The 16151-nt window shown below is 44.5% G+C and overlaps 1 protein-coding gene across 1 annotated transcript in view; it reads right to left on the bottom strand.

Moving 5' to 3' along the window:
* The window catches only part of ANKLE2 (ankyrin repeat and LEM domain containing 2), a gene marked incomplete in the record, with an annotated part of 2117323 nt that overhangs the window by 1747290 nt on the left and 353882 nt on the right, over positions 1-16151 (bottom strand).

Below are 16151 nucleotides of genomic sequence, written 5' to 3'. Positions count from 1 at the left end.
ATCCTTGAGATCTATAGAGCACATCCAATCATTTGTTTGAAGAAACGGAAGGATCGATTGTAGCGTGACCATCCGGAATTTCTCCTTCTTCACGAAGGTATTGAGTTTGCTGAGGTCCAGTATCGGCCTCCAGTTCCCTGTTTTCTTTGGAACTAAAAAGAACCTTGAGTAAGTTCCAGATCCTATTTGGTCCGCCGGGACTGGCTGGATGACTCTTTTTTTCTAACAGCCTTTGTATTTCTATGGCTGCCTGATCCCGCAGAGTGGGTGGAACATCTGGGAATCTTTTTTGGGTGGGAGGATTGTCTAAGAGAGGGATGTTGTATCCTCTGGTTATTATGCTTTTTACCCAGGAATCTGAAGTGAGATTTAGCCAGGCCTCTGGGTATAAAGCCAAGCAACCCCCGACTGCCTCCAGAGTAGGAAAGCCGGGCCTCCCCTCAGGAGTGCTGGAAGGGCTTCCCAGGGACACTATCCCTGTCGCCCTGGTTCTGCGGACCCCCTCTGCCGCCTGGGCGGTGTCCTCCATTCCTTCACCCTCCTCTGCCTCTGGAGGGGGTTTCACTAGGTGTGGATTGGAAAGCTCCCCGAGTCTTCCAGAACCACATTTTTCCACCTCTTTGCCCTTTGGAGTATGGTCTAGAAGGGGCGGAAAAATGGACCACTACAGCAGACAGGGTCTTTCCTTCTTGCTCACACCCGGTGAGCATCTCCTTCACTTTGGGCCCAAACAAGGAGGAGCCATCAAAAGGGGCATTAACAAAGGAAGACTTGAAGGTTTCCACAAAGGAGCACAGGCGCATCCAGGATTGTCTCCTCACAGCGATCGCTGAAGCTGCAGCCCTACTTGATCCTTCGGCTGCATACGAAATGAGCCACATGGATGAATTAACGATAGAGTTTAGGGTATTGAGCTGTGCTGTCACCTTGCCTGAGACAGCAGCATCTGTGGTACCCTGTAGAGTATCTCCCAATTCCTTGAGGAGATCTCTTTGAAGACGGGTAAAATGAGTGAGGTAGTTAAGCGATCGCATGGAAAAAGTTGCTTAACTAAAAATGCACTTCCCGTACCTGTCCATCGTCTTAGAGTCTTTGTTAGGAGGATGAACAAAGGAAGATGCTTCAGACATTTCTTTCTTGGTGGCCACCGCCCCCACCACAGCATCAACCGGGAATCCCTTGGTGAGATAACACTTTATCCTGGGGGGCAGTGATGTACTTATTGGGCCTCCGAGGGGCTTGTTCCAAAGTGTCAAGGGACTCCCACGCCCTTAGAGCTATTAAATCCATTAACTCGATGGGCGGAGTTACCCAGGAGGTGGAAGGATGAGCCCCAAAAGCCTTCAGCAACACCGACTCGTCCTCAGTGGGGGCAAGTGACTGCCAGTCACCCCTCTGTTTGAGAATTTCCAGGACGTCGGCAAACGAGACATCCTCAGAGGAGGACCGTGGGGACCCCTCTGACTCATCCAAGTCGGTGTCCGATGTCAATGATTCCTGTGGGAAATCAAGGTGCCTCCTCTTGCACAACCTCTTCCTCGGGACTTCATCAGGGGGGACATCTGGTGAAGCTTCCGAGGAGCAGGGTTCACCCTCTGGGGTTGACTGAGGCTTTGGGTTTCTATGCTTGGTGGGGACCGGTGGTGCATAGACAGAACGCAGACCTTTTGGGGAGAGAGAAGAGGAATCTGAAGATGTGAACGTCTTACCAGAGAAAACCTTCCTCATGGCCTCGAAAGCACCGGAGCCCCAGGCCGAGGACTCCACCGGTTCCGAAGAAGACTGTAGCCTCCCCGGGCCCGGAACCACGGGCTCCGATCCAGAGGACGGAGCCGAACTAATCTGCGCCGAGGCACCGAGGGGAAGAGTCGGAATTGAAACTTTGGTTCGACTCTTCCCCACTGGAACCGAGGAGAGACTGTCTGCTCCGAGACCCCTTGATGGGTACTGAGGGTGTCGAGGTCAGTGGAGCCGAAAGCACTAAAGAAGGCTTCGGCTCCGGGGGATCAAAAAATCATCAGATCCTCGACTCCCGGCTCCGATGACTCGATGGGTCTCGAAGGAGGATCTATGGATGGAACAGGCAGGGTTTCAAGTTTCGAAACCAATTGGGAAAAACCGCAATTAGTTTGGATAAGGCCGTGTTCTCCATCAGCTTCTGCACCACTCGATCCACATCGGTGTCTGACAGTGCTCTGGAAGAACGGGTCGAAGAGGTCAACGAGCGAAGGATCGATGAAGGGAGCACCTCTGACACCGGCTCCAAGACCTGGACCTCGCCCCGAGGCAGCAGCTCGGTGCTCGGCTCCAAGGTCTGTGGAGCCGGCGACCGAATCTTAACAGAGGTACTCTGAGCCGATAACCTGGGCTCCGATACCTTCAAAGACTTCGACCCCTTTGAAGACTTTGATGACTGGTGTGCCTTCTGTAATGTCTCCTGAAACTCCGGCTTCAGGAGACCCGTCTCAATCAGTTTCCTGCGTCTTTCCATCATCACTCTGCCACTAAAAGAGTGGCAGATGGAGCAGTCCTCCTGAAGATGGAGAGGGCCTAGACAGTAGACGCAGAAAACGTGGTTGTCTGTTATGGACATTTTCTGTCCACACTGGCAACGTTTAAAACCAGACACAATAACTAACCTGACTAAACACACAGGTAAAAATTTACAACAAGACGTTAACTAGGAAAAAAAATACTTCACACAGAAAAATTTGACAGAGCTCTGACAGAAAGATATTGGCCTAAGGCCTAGGAGCAGCCGCTCCCACAAATTCTTAAACACTATTCTAAACGACACGCGCGTGCGCGCACACACACACACACACACACACACACACACACACACACACACACACTACTACTACTAATACTAAGAAAAATCTCTAATTATTTTTAACTTTTTAGAAATTTTTTATATAGAAAAAAAGATACTGGCCCGAGCTCTCACGTGACGATGAGACCTGTTGCAGCGGCAAACTAGATCTGAGGGTTAGCAGGAGAGGATCATGGGATAGGGACTGTGCCTCGAGCTTCTCAGATGCAGAGCTTGGAATGTGGCAGACTTGGAGCCGAGGGATTGGCTCCGAACCAACTTCACATTAAAGCACTTAAAATGGGCAAAATACAAACGTTTACCTCCTTCTACTATCAAGCAAATGTAATCCAATACAAATATACTTCATAAACATGTTCAGATGTCACACAAGAAGACAGTTTTCTTTGCTCAAATAAACTTCTAAATCAACCATTTTAATCAACAAAGAACAAAAAACATTATGGAAGTTATCCGTTTTGTTTTTAATATCATCTAGCAAAATCACGTTACTTTTTTTCAACAGTGTTCAATACATATCTTTGGAAGGCACAACTACTTCAGGACTAAAGTAACAGAAACAGAGTAACAGCACCAGAGACTGCATAACTGGTCGAAACATGAGACAACAGATCTGTCTTTTACATAAAGCCACTTAGTTCCTTGGGTCCAACAAAATAAAAATGTAAACATTTATATTCAGATGCTTTCTCTAACTTAAACTTTTTAAAGGCACAACAAACCTGATACGGTTCTGTAAGACTGAAATTCAAGTAGAAGTATTAGTTCCTAAAAACATGTTACTGCTGACACTGGAGCTTCTTCAATAATTACAAAGTGTAATCTTAAAAAAAAATGTCTGCAAGCTACTCTCTCTGTCTTGAAGCTTTAAATTCCCCTCAAAATTCATTTTCCTGTCCTATATAAGCCAAAAAGAAAAATGAAATACACATAAAAGCAAAATGGAAGCAGGCTGAAAGACAGACAATCTAAAAAGGGTTAGGAGACAGAAGACAATTATTATTGGTATTAACAAAAAGTATTCTTCACAATAACTGCCACACTTCAGCATCATATAAATTAAAGCAAAGTTTAGAAATAAGACAAAAAGAATGTGCCACAAAAACAATAAGCCAACATTTCTAATTGCAATGGCATTACAGACATACCTTTCAAGTTCAGCCATTCTAGGAGAAAAATCCCAGTAACTGGATGATTAAAGGGCATGGTGGAGAATCATCTGGAAATGATAAAACATTATTGGGCCCCTGGCTGGATACTCTTCTCACATTAATGGTGAAGGACAGATGTACTGCTCATGCAGGTTCGTAAAGTATCAGCTAATATAAGAAAGAACTTTCCGTGATGGATCTTAGGTTTATCTTCACACATTAGTGACAAAAACATTCAGAGTTCCACATTCATAGATGTTTCTCCGCTATACCGACATGCGCAGCAATGTAAAATACTAATGAGAAAGAATGCATCTCTTGAGCCCGCCAGCAGTGAGCACCTTCTTGTTAAAAAAAAAAAAAAAAATGAAGATCTCACACTCCATAAAAGTCTCCCAGGCTGCCATACTTGCTAGGACCATCGTAATGCTACACTCTAGCTTTCTTCTCCAGTTTCTAAGCAAGAGAAACGAAATAGAAGGGAGGACGATGGCTGTAGGGTTGCTTCCTGCAGCCATAGGTCTAACTATTGACATAGCAAGCATTATGGGGTGTACCCATAACTTTTTTATCAAACACTATAGAGCTCCAGGTGCAGTAAGAAAGCAGTAAGAAATGAGAGGAGTCTCCTGTTCAACTAATTTGTGTAGTCATTCTTTTAGAACACTATTTACATAACTCTACACCCCCCCCCCAAAAAAAAAAGATTTCAACAATTGGCTAAGCTTCTGGTGTCATTTTAAGGGGATCCAGTATCTGTCTGCTTGGGATGACATGGTCGACAGACCACAATGCTTTGCCACAGATGGCCTGCACCTGTCGCCCCTGGGATTCCGGATACTGGCTAAGGCTCTTGCTGCCCCTATATTGCCTTTTTTAGGCAGGGTTCAAATAACAAATTCACCACCATAACAGGAACAGGCAAGCAAAAACTGAGGGTAATGCTACTCAATGCTAGAAGTCTAAATCTCAAAATGCAATCACTCGAGGCACTCCTTAAAATGGAGAACATTGATATCTGTGCAGTGTCTGAGACCTGGTTCAAGGCTCCAGAAAGCACTCCTGCACTACCAGGCTATAACTCATACCACACTTTTCGGCCATGTAACCTGGACCGAAACACCAAAGGTGGAGGTGTGTCCATATTCATTAAGGATATCCACACCTCCAGGCTAGTTGCTCAGCATAATGCATCCGAGGTTATCTAAGTGCAACTAACTCTGGTCAAAACTGCAATCCAAATTGTAGCTTGTTACAGATCCCCCACCATGCCCCAGGATTCCCACTCCTCTTTTCTTGATGTACTATAAAATATTAGGGTTCAACCAAAAACCCTAATAATGGGCGACCAACTACCCCACCATTACTTGGGAAAACTACTCGTGTACCAACTTCTTAGCTCAACGGTTTCTGAAAATCATAAACTCCAATGCTCTAGATCAACTTATCCACTCCCCCCCACCAGGGGCAACAATATCCTAGACCTAGTCATTACCAACATGAGTGACCGGTGTTCCACAACTGAAGTCAACTCCTCGTTGGTCCGATCTGACCATAAGCTTATCACCCTTGATATCCACATCCCACCCCCACCCCCCATTAAGGAAACCACAGTAAAAAATTTCTCCAAAGCCAACTTCATGCTTCTTAAGACAGAAGTGGTGAACTTCATGACACCCATGCAGATGGACAATACAGTTACAACTGCTGAATCATACACAAATGCACTCTATAAGCACTTACACGAGTGTATGGATCGTGCTATCCCAAACAGAACCAAGACGCTATCCTCCAAAAAAAGGAAGCCAATCTAGTGGTCCCCTGCCATAAACAAACTGTACAACAGAAGGAAGAAACTGTTGCAAAAGAGAGTAAAATCCCATGAGTGGAGGAGCTCCATGGTCAGCCTCAGTAAGAAGCTGAGATCCCTTATAAGATCCTCCAAAGCTAGCTATGAAAACAAAATCACCACTAAATCCAAGGACAACCACAAAGCATTCTATAGCTATGTCAAGAATCTAGATGGCAACACCCAGATCTGCTCTGAGTTACAGCACAAAGGCACGAAAATTACAGAACCAACTGATACTGCCAACCTCCTGGCAGATCGGTTCAGTGCTAACTTTACCCCCCTCTCACCCCCTAAAGGGCCCATATCTATACAGGAAGAAAGCAGAGTCCCTGTAATCAGAACTATGCAGGTAAAAGCTGCACTCTCTAAAACCAAAAACACAGCATCCATGGCACTGGACAACATCCCAGGCTGTGTTTTACATGAACTTCAGAACGAACTGGATCCCCACTTAAGCACCATGTTCAATAATAGCCTTGCATCAGGCTTTGTGCCCACTGAATGGCGCACAGCAACAGTCATCCCACTCCACAAAGGGGGAGCCACCACTGATCCCGGGAACTATTGACCTATTAGCCTGACGAGCCTGGTCTCCAAGGCCATGGAACGTATCATCATGGAACTCATAAACAAAGACATTGGTAACCTCCAAACTCTGGATCCCACCCAGTTCGGGTTTGTGAAAGGCAGATTATGCCTCCTGAACCTGATCGACTTCTTTGAGCCAGTCACCAAAGCCGTGGATGAGGGTAAGGTGGTTCACGCAGCCTATCTTGACCTCGCCAAGGCTTTCGACACCATCCCCCATTCTGGAATTATAGCTAAACTAGGTATAAATCCCTATGTCACAAGATGGGTTGCCAACTGGCTCACTGACAGAACCCACACTGCAAAAGTTGCAGACTCCAAATCTGACCTCAAAGCAGTGACAAGTGGAGTACCACAGGGTTCTGTCCTGGGACCTCTCCTGTTTGGTATCTACTTCTCTGAAGTACAGGCTAACACAGAAGGCCTCTAGCTAACAAAGTTTGCAGATGACTGCAAACTAGGAGCCATAGTCAAGTCCCCAAATGATGTGGACATCCTACAGAAGGGCCTCACTGAGACAGATGCCTGGTGTCAGAGCCATGGCCTCAAGCTCAATGCCAAAAAGTGCAGTGTCTTCCCCTTTGGTAAAAACTCTGTACCCATGAACTACCAAATAGGCAGCAATCTACTTAACACCGAATGCGTGAAAAGAGACCTTGGGACCCACGTGGACAGTAGTCTCTCCTTTGATAGCCACATCGCCACAGAAGTAAGGAAGTCCTTCTACGTGGCACACCATCATAAAAGGGTTCTCATCCAGGAAAAAAAAGAGGTCATTGTTCCCCTCTACTCATCACTCATTAGACCCATTATAGAGTACGACACCTCTTTTGGAATGTACCTCACAAGACATCTGCAGCAGCTGGAAAGGCCACAGAAGTACCTCACAAAGAGGATTACTGGCCTCAAACAAATGCCCTACACTGACCATCTCAAAAAACTCCAGCTTTACTCCGTAGCATATCGCCTACTCCAAGGTGAACTCTGCCTAACATATAAAGCTATGTCAAACCCAGAGCTGTTGGACATGCTACACCTAAAGAAATCCCAATCCCTCCGAGCTACACGCTCTAGGGACCTAAACCTTGTCACCACAATAAACAGGACACGCTGGAGGGAGAGATTCCTGTCACAGAGCCTTCCTATACTCTGGAACAAAGCTACCCATCTATGTCAAGCAAAGTTCTTCATTAGCACTCTTCAAGAAAAATTTTGATGAGTGGATGGGAAATAGGAAATACACCCTGGGGATCACTTCTGTTTCTCTGCTGGACAGTGGCACAGGAAAATAACTTTCTTGGGTGGAGTAAGCTATGGTACCTTGCTGGCTAGGCTTACGTAGGCCCTTGGGCCGATAGCCTAGTACCTACATATGAACCTAAGAGTCATGTGCAATCAAACACTCTGCAAAACAATCTGGCTTTTAATATCCTGCAAATCCCATCAGGAATCAGAAAGAAGCTACAGTGCTAAACTTCTACAAAACAGTAAACAGGAGTAGGAAGTGTCCTTAAGGTAAATCACAATGCCAACATATATGGACATGCAGTTGTTATAATAAAGAAGAGTTTGCTACATTTATCTGTGGAAATTCAGTTTTGCAGGTTTGTGTCCTCACACAGCTTGTCAAAGGAACAAAAGAGAATGTGTTTCACCTTAAGAGTTTGGTTGCCCTACACAACATTCTGATGAAATTGTGACTATGCCTATTAAAGAGAAACAATCAGAGAAAATAAGATAATCAATTAAGATGGTAATTTAAATCAGACTGTGCAACAGCCTGTGAATGAGGAATGTTTTGTCTGAAACAAAAGGGTTAAACAAGGAAATTGGCTAGGATTACAGCTGAACAGCAAGCCTTGGGGAAGTAACTCTCACATCCTCATCCTGGAATAAAAATAGTGGGAGTAGAGCAGTTTGCAAGTAGATGAACCAGATGGGCTCAAGTTTAATGCCAAGAAATGTATAGTTATCACCTTTGGAAAAAAACATGTACACATGAATTACCACATAGGTGGCAGGACACTAAACACCGAAAGTGTGATAAGAGAGTTAGGGACACAGGTGGACAGTGGTCTCACTTTCGATAACCACATTGCCACAACAGTCAGGAAATCCTTCTATGTGGCACACCTCATCACTAAGGGTTTTTCATCCAGAAAAAAGGAGGTCATTGTCCCACTGTACTCATCCCTCATTAGACCCATTATGCAGTATAATGCCCTGTTTGGTATGTACCTCACAAGACATCTGCAACAGCTGCAAAGGCCACAGAAATACCTCACTAAAAGAATCACAGGCCTAAAGCAGATGCCATATACTGACCGTCTAAAAAAACTCCAGCTATACTCTGTGGCATATCGCCTACTCAGAAGCGATCTCTGCTTAACATACAAGGCCATGTCAAACCCTGAGCTGTTGGACATGCCCACTTAAAGAAATCCCAATCCCTCAGAGTCACACGCTCCAGGGATCTAAACCCTGTCATCACAATGAACAAAACATGCTGGAGGGATAGGTTCCTGACCCAGAGACTCCCCATACTCTGGAATAGACTGCCCATACATATCAAGCAGAGCGCCTCATTGGCCCTCTTCAAAAGGAACCTTGATGATTGGATGGGAGATAGGAAATTCACTCATCATGTTAGTCGCCCTGCTAGACAGGGGCCTGGAGAAGTAAATATTGTGGGAAGAAATACCCAGGGAATTGTTATGGCTAGGCTTGCATAGGCCCTAGGGCCGATAGCCTAGTACCAACCTATGAACCTAAGTGAATGCACAAGGGAAAACAAAATGGAACTGTCACAGGGAACTGCTGAGGATATCTGACTTGTCTGGGCTCACACTAAGTCACCAGCATTGACTTTGTTCTCTGCTCGCTGCCACCTTGAGAACCAACTTGTTGCCTGAAGCACTACTAAAAGAAAGTGTAGGAAAACTTCCCTCATGTCCAGGCCTTGTTTCCACTAATTTGTAATGAATTCTGCTTCAGGTCTCCTTTGAAAACAGACTAGTCTGTCAACCGAAGCAAGTGGATCAACTAAATTAGTAATCTCAAATTAATTCCTGTTCTAGTTTTACCCCCTAATCCAGTAGCCATAAATCATGCAGCCTGTTACAATAAACCAAAATATGCAATGCTCAGAGTTAAGCTAGGACAACACAAGAGGAATACTTTATTCTACACAGCTTGTCAGACTAACCAGCAAAAGCATACCCACCCCCCAATCACACACACACACACACACACACTTTCCAAAGTGCCTGCTGAAAGAGAGACAAGGCTTTTAAGACTCTGGTCAAGCCAAAGGATATTATTTTCGATGGAGGTTAGATGTCTCTGGCCACAAAGGAGTTTTAACACATACCTACAAAGGAAGTAGAAGGGAAGGGTCAATACAGAAGAAGGTGATAACTAACCCAAAGATGAGATATGCGCTGAGACACCTTCCAGTGACAGAAACACAAAGGATCCCAAAAGGGAATGCAAAAAAAAAAATCTGGAACAATAGGCAGAGCAAGGACAGGAGCAGCTAAGCTGCAAAAGAAAGGAGAACTGAAGACATGGGGAAATGGATAGAAAAAAGGCAGGAACAATAATGGATAAAATGGGAGAAGTACCTACAGCCAAGGACACTGAAGACTAGAAAGGAAAATGTGGTGCAAACAGAAGAACAGGGGTACTGGAGCAAAGAACAAACCTGTAGAAATATGAAAAGATGACAAGGAAATGGGAGTATGGTTTACAATGATACCCAGGAGGAGGGGGCAGCAAAACTGAAAAGGAAATGACAAGGAAAGAGGAAAAAAATGTAAAAAAAGAATGAGAGGTAAAAACTGCTCACACAGACATCAAAGTTAAAAATCCTGCTGTCAACATGGGACCAGCAGTTAAGACTATTAAGAAATGGCACTACAAAAATCAAGAAAACTATGGACGGAAGGAATAAAGAATACAAATTTTGGAGGTGAGGGCAAAGATATGGAACCATAAGATTAAAACAGGAGAATGAATCCATCCATCCATCCTCAACCCCTTTTCTCCATTTTACACATGGAGTTGGGGCATCATTTCAACAGTGACAATCATCTCGAGCCAAGGTTTACACTGATGGGGTGGCTATCCCTGCCATGGTAGTTCATCCGTACCACTCACTCGCATACACTTGCACCTACGGCCAATTTAGTGTCTCCAATCCACCTACTGCATGTCTTTGGAATGTGGGAGGAAACCGCAGCACCCGGAGGAAACCAACCGAAACACAGGGAGGACATGCAAACTCCGCACAGAAGGCACCCCAGCCAAGAATCAAACTGGAGAACCTCTTCCTGTGGGGCAACAACTCTAACTGCTGCACCACTGCAGCCTCCCCTATTCTCCTCTCCTAAAATAGGAGAAAGAATATTCATCTTTAAACTGGAAATACAATGAAATTATTCACCTTTGTTCATCCAATCAGGAAAACATGCTTACTTGCAAAGATACTGAAGTTTAAGTACAACAGCATAGGTAACAGAAGTTTGACTGGATCACCACCACAGTATTCCTTGTATCTGGGACTTCACCAAAAGGTGTCCTGTCCATCCAGACAGTTTCAAGAGCTCAAGCACCTTTCCCTACTGTGCAAGTATAATGCCACCAAGAAGCATGTCCAATGAGACAGTATAAAAGGGGACATACATCCTTACCAGCTTAAGAGCGTTCTTGCCCACTCCCATTAGCTTTCTACCAAGGAGTAGGTTGAATGTATAAATACTCATGTCACAGTAGCAGGCAGATCCCTGAGAGCTAGATGGAATTCAAGTTTCTGTGGTTGAGGTGGGGGTGGGGGAATGATCCCGCATCTCAGTTAGATGCCAAGTAACATATCAACTAGCCCTAAGCTGAGGGGAAGTATGAAGGAAGGAAGATGACAACAGTTCAACAAATATTGGATAAATGGTTAACAGGAGCCTGTCTGACTTGGGTGATGAGTAGATGAGCAGTGCCCTTGCCTCCCTCAACACAAGGAAAGACAGCATAGTTTCCTTTGGTAAATACAGCATCACTACAGCTTACCATACAAATAACATTCCGCTGAAATTTTGCGCAGTCATTACAGACTTGAGTACATATGATGACTCTCCAACCACCATGCCTCTGTTGTGGTTAGGCAATCCTTTCACCTTGTACAACTTATCCTTCATGTTATTTAATGATGGGCCTGGTAAGGGATGAATATAATGTGCCCTTTCTCATCTAAACCAGCATGAGACACATCTAAGTTTTCTCACCAAAAAAATGTCAGGTCTCAGTGCCCTTAGCTGCTCAGACAAATTAGAAGCCCTGTCTGTCTGCTAAGTGCCATGCAGACTCCCCTTCCCCTTTACCTTCAATGACCTAGTACTCTCCAAACTCCTTCACCTACACAGAACCAGAGGTAAAGCAAATAACTTTGTTCTAGAGACCTAAAATTAAAGTTAAATACTCACCATAACCATGCATCTGTGCTGTCCATTTCATTCTTCCTCAACTATTGGATCTTGGATCCAACTCTCGAGCACTTCCTTCTACCCATAATCCCCCAGTCAACCTGCTATACCTCAGATCGAGTTAGCTGCCTTTTAAGCCATAGCAGGTACTAATCCTAGTGATGGGACAAAGTAAGAGTAGTAGTACCAGAACTGGGACTCAAACCTGGAACAGAAGTTCCACAACAACCAAAAGTTCACTCCAGGAGATAACAGGAAGAGGGGAAAGAGTATGGGGAGTTGAGGAAGAATGAAAATGGACAATGCAAATGCATAGTTATGGCGAGTACGTAACTTTAATATCTTATGATGTCCTTTTCATTTGTTCCTCAATGATTGGGAACAGAGTCCCCAGCTATGTGGAGCTTGGGTGACCCTCATGGAAGGATATTCTGGAGTACTGCAGCACCAAAGGAAGCTCTGCACCTGGAAATCAACTCCAATTTGTAAAGAGCAATAAAGGTATGAGCACTACACCAGGCAGCTGCTGTGCAAATTTTGCCAACAGAAGTTCCAGATCAAAAAGTAGAAGAGGTAGCCATGGACCTGGTGGAATATGCTTTAGGAAGCCTTGGTAGTGACAGGTCTTGATGACTGTGAATAAAGGAAATGCAATCAGTAAGCCATTTAGCCAGGCTAATTTTAGAAACCAGTGAGCAGAATTTGTTTAAGGAGAAAGAGACAAACAACTGCTCTGACTTCTTGCAAACTTTTATTTTATGGAGATAAAAACATAGTTAACTATGTAAATCCAAAATATGGAGAATGTATTCTCCTCTGTTAGCAAAACTGGGAAAGAAAATGGACAAATGAATGGCTTGATTAATACTTGTTTTGGCGACTGTTTTAGGCAAAAAGGATGGACTGTCTGTAGGAAAAGTCTGTCTTTCTGAAAAATAAGATAAGAAGATTTGAAAGAGAGCCTGAAGCTCAAACTTTTTTTGCACATACAATAACCACCAGAAAGGCAGTTTTCCATGACATAAATTTTAAATCAGATTTAACTGATGGTTCAAAGTGCTTCCGAGTTAAAGCTTGCAAAACAACTGTCAAATCCCAAGGGAGTGATGGGCCCTTCACTGGAGGCCTAAGCAAGCAAGTACTATTTAGAAAAGCCTTGCATAATTTTGAAGAAGCCAACGAGAAAGCATTTCTCCTGAGTGAAAATTAGATATTGCTGCCAGCTGCACTTTGATAATGGAAAAAATAGATCCTCCTTAAAAATAGAGGCTAAAAATTTTAGAACAGCAGAAGTAGGAGCAGTGAAGGGGTCCAATTCCCTCTGTACAGACCAAATAGAGAATCTTTTCTATTAACTTTTGCAAATGTTCCTTGGTGAAGCCTTGTGGGAAGACAGAAGTATCTGTCAGACTGGGGAGGAAAGCCTGGGCTGTGTAGCTATCAGTGGAAGTGGAAAAAAAACATGTGATCACCTTGAGGCCTGGAATGTCTGGATACACCCTGGAGGAATGAGAAAGTGGGTCTCGACTGCGGTCCAGTATCTGGTGGATAACAACGGTGAGACGAAAGAAAGGGGAAACACACTTGATGAGGCCAAAAGGGGGCAATGAGGATAACAGTGCTCTTCAGCCAAAGTGCCTTCTGTAAGAATTTGGGAAATAGAAGTATGGGGGGGAATAAGCAAAATGGAGACCAGAGGGCCAAACTTGGACCACAGCATCTCTCAGTGACTCCCCTGGAAAGGGGATTAGAGCAGAGAACCTGCTGTACTTGTTGTTGTGGGGAAGATGCAAGAAAGCTGCAGCAAGGTTGGTCCCAATAACGGACAATCTTTGCCGCCACCGAAATACCACTAGTGAGGTATCAGAATGGACCTGCTGAGTTTGTCCCCTAGCACACTGGATTTCTCCGGTGTGTGTGTGTTGCCATAAGAAAGTGGCTGGAGTAGATTGCCCATTGCCACACTCTCACTGACTTTCGATAAATAGTCGGTTTGTGTTGCAGTTGTCCCAAGAGGAAGAACGTCCTGTAAGGCCTGCAAGACTAGGAGGTCAACTCATCTCCAGGACATTGATAAGCGAATTGGCTGGGGACTACGTTCCTTGGACTGTCTGTCCCAGGAAATGCCCCCCCCCCCCAGTTGGGAGGCATCCATGGTTACCAGGGCTACTGGGAGCGGTAGAAGGTGACCTTGGGAAACTTTGTCCGATTGAAATCTACCAGTGTAGATGGTCTTTACATACTTGAGTGAGTCTGATAGGAAAGAACAAAGAATGGAAAAGAACTGATCACTAAACAGCCAAGGTCTGCTGATGAAAGTGCATATAAAACTGGGGCAAAGGAACTAAGGTTATGGTGGCTTAAAGAGCAAGTCTGACTGGGGGAGAAGGATGTGCAATAATTTGGTCCACTGGGAACCTGATGGTCCTTACATGATGTGGTAGAAGAGAGGCTATCTGACTGACTGTGTTCAACTGAGCACCTATGAATTCCAGGCTCTGAAAAGGTTGAAGATGAAACTTGGCAATGTTGACTGAGATGCCTACAGATTGACATAACTGGAGCAAGTAGTCCCTGGATTTCTCTAGAAGATGCTTGGTTAAGGTGGTGAGGAGCCAGTCATCTAAATATGGAAATACTTGGAATCCCAGCAATCTTAAGTGAGCTGCTACCACTGCCATACATTTGGTAAACACCCTGGGGGCTGTGGTGAGACCAAAGGGCAGGGCTCTGAACTGATAGTGACTGGCCCCTAGCTGAAAGTGCAGAAATCTTCAGATCGTCTTTTCATCTTGATGTGACAGCACACATCCAGAAGATTGATAGAGCACATCCAATCATCCTTGCGTAGAAACAGTAAAATGGGACTGAACTGTGACCATTCCGAACTTTGACTCATTCACAAATTTAATTTGCTTAGCTCCAGAATTGGTCTCGGGTCCCCAGTTTTCTTGGCACTAAAAATAGTCTTGATTAAGCTCTAAACACTTTCTGGTTTGGTGGGACCTCATGGGTGACCCTTTTGTCTAGCAGTTTTGAATTTCTTGAGCTGCTGCCTCCCTTTGATAGGGTATAAAATAACCTCTGGATATGATTTTTAGCACCCAAGAATCTTTTGATACTGAGCAACAGGTATCTGGGTGCAGTGACAAGCGACCCCGACTGCCTCCAGATGTGGGCAGTCGGGCAACCTTTCAGGAGTGCTGAAAGGATTTATCCAAAAAGGAATCACAAAGACCCTGGTTTTGCATGCCTTCCCTGCCACGAAGACGGTGTCTTTCATTTGAATCCCCCCATGACTCTGGGGGAGCTATCCCCACGTGAATCTTAGAAAGGATCCTGGGACTTAAGGAACCATATTTTCACACCTCCTCTTATTTCAAGAAAAGGATCATTGAGGAACAGAAAAATGTATCCCTACAGCAGACAGGGATTTTTCAACCTGTTCACTTTGGGAAATTGGTAAAGCTTATTGTACCTGCTTATTTGAACGGTTTCTTTCTGACATTGGTGTGCCTTGTTTGCTGCTGAATCTAGCTTTGTTTGTATAACTTGAGCACTAATGCAGGCCATCTTTTTTGGAGAAGGTTCCCCTGCACCCGAGTGGCAGGAGTGTGCAGTTAGTACTTGTCTGATTGAAGACTGCTAGAACAGGGCACAGTTTTGAGCTTTTTTATTGGTTAATTTGTTTAAACCAGTTTGCTCTTGTTTACTACTGTGTTCTCTTGTGTTAAATTGACCTAAACAGAGTTTAAATATCTTTAGCATAGTCTGGTAACAGGTTTTGCTGTATTCAGATATGTTTGTGTGATTCCTGTGTTTCCTGCTATGCCATCTTGCATTGGCCAGGGCCTGCCTGCACTTAGTGAGAGTAAGTGAACTGGTATGGAATAGGGTGTTGAGCTAAGAGCTCAGAGACAAGGGTTGATTGATCAATTCCAGTGTTTCTATTTTACTTTCGTTTCTATAGTATTTAAACCTAGCATTTATGTGGGTTTTCTAGTTTGCCTGTTGCGCACCATCGCTGTGCTGTTTTAACCATTTGCGAGGTATCTCAGTTGCATTTTTTCCCCTTTCCAGCACTCCTGTGTGAGTGAGGCCCTTGCGTGCAGCTACAGTATTAAATTTTATCCAGTCCTACTCGCACCTATAGGTACTCTCCTCCGATAGTACCCACTCTACTATCCCTGACCTCTCTTCCACAGATTCTGACAACCATGGATGGACAATTTCCTATGAGACACTGTAGCAAC

Source organism: Protopterus annectens, chromosome 2.part0, assembly GCF_019279795.1.
Source record: "Protopterus annectens isolate FY-2018-M chromosome 2.part0, PAN1.0, whole genome shotgun sequence".
In the NCBI taxonomy this organism is placed as follows: Eukaryota; Metazoa; Chordata; order Ceratodontiformes; family Protopteridae; genus Protopterus; species Protopterus annectens.
Note: the sequence above shows the minus strand (reverse complement) of the source record. Positions and strands in the feature narration are given on the sequence as shown.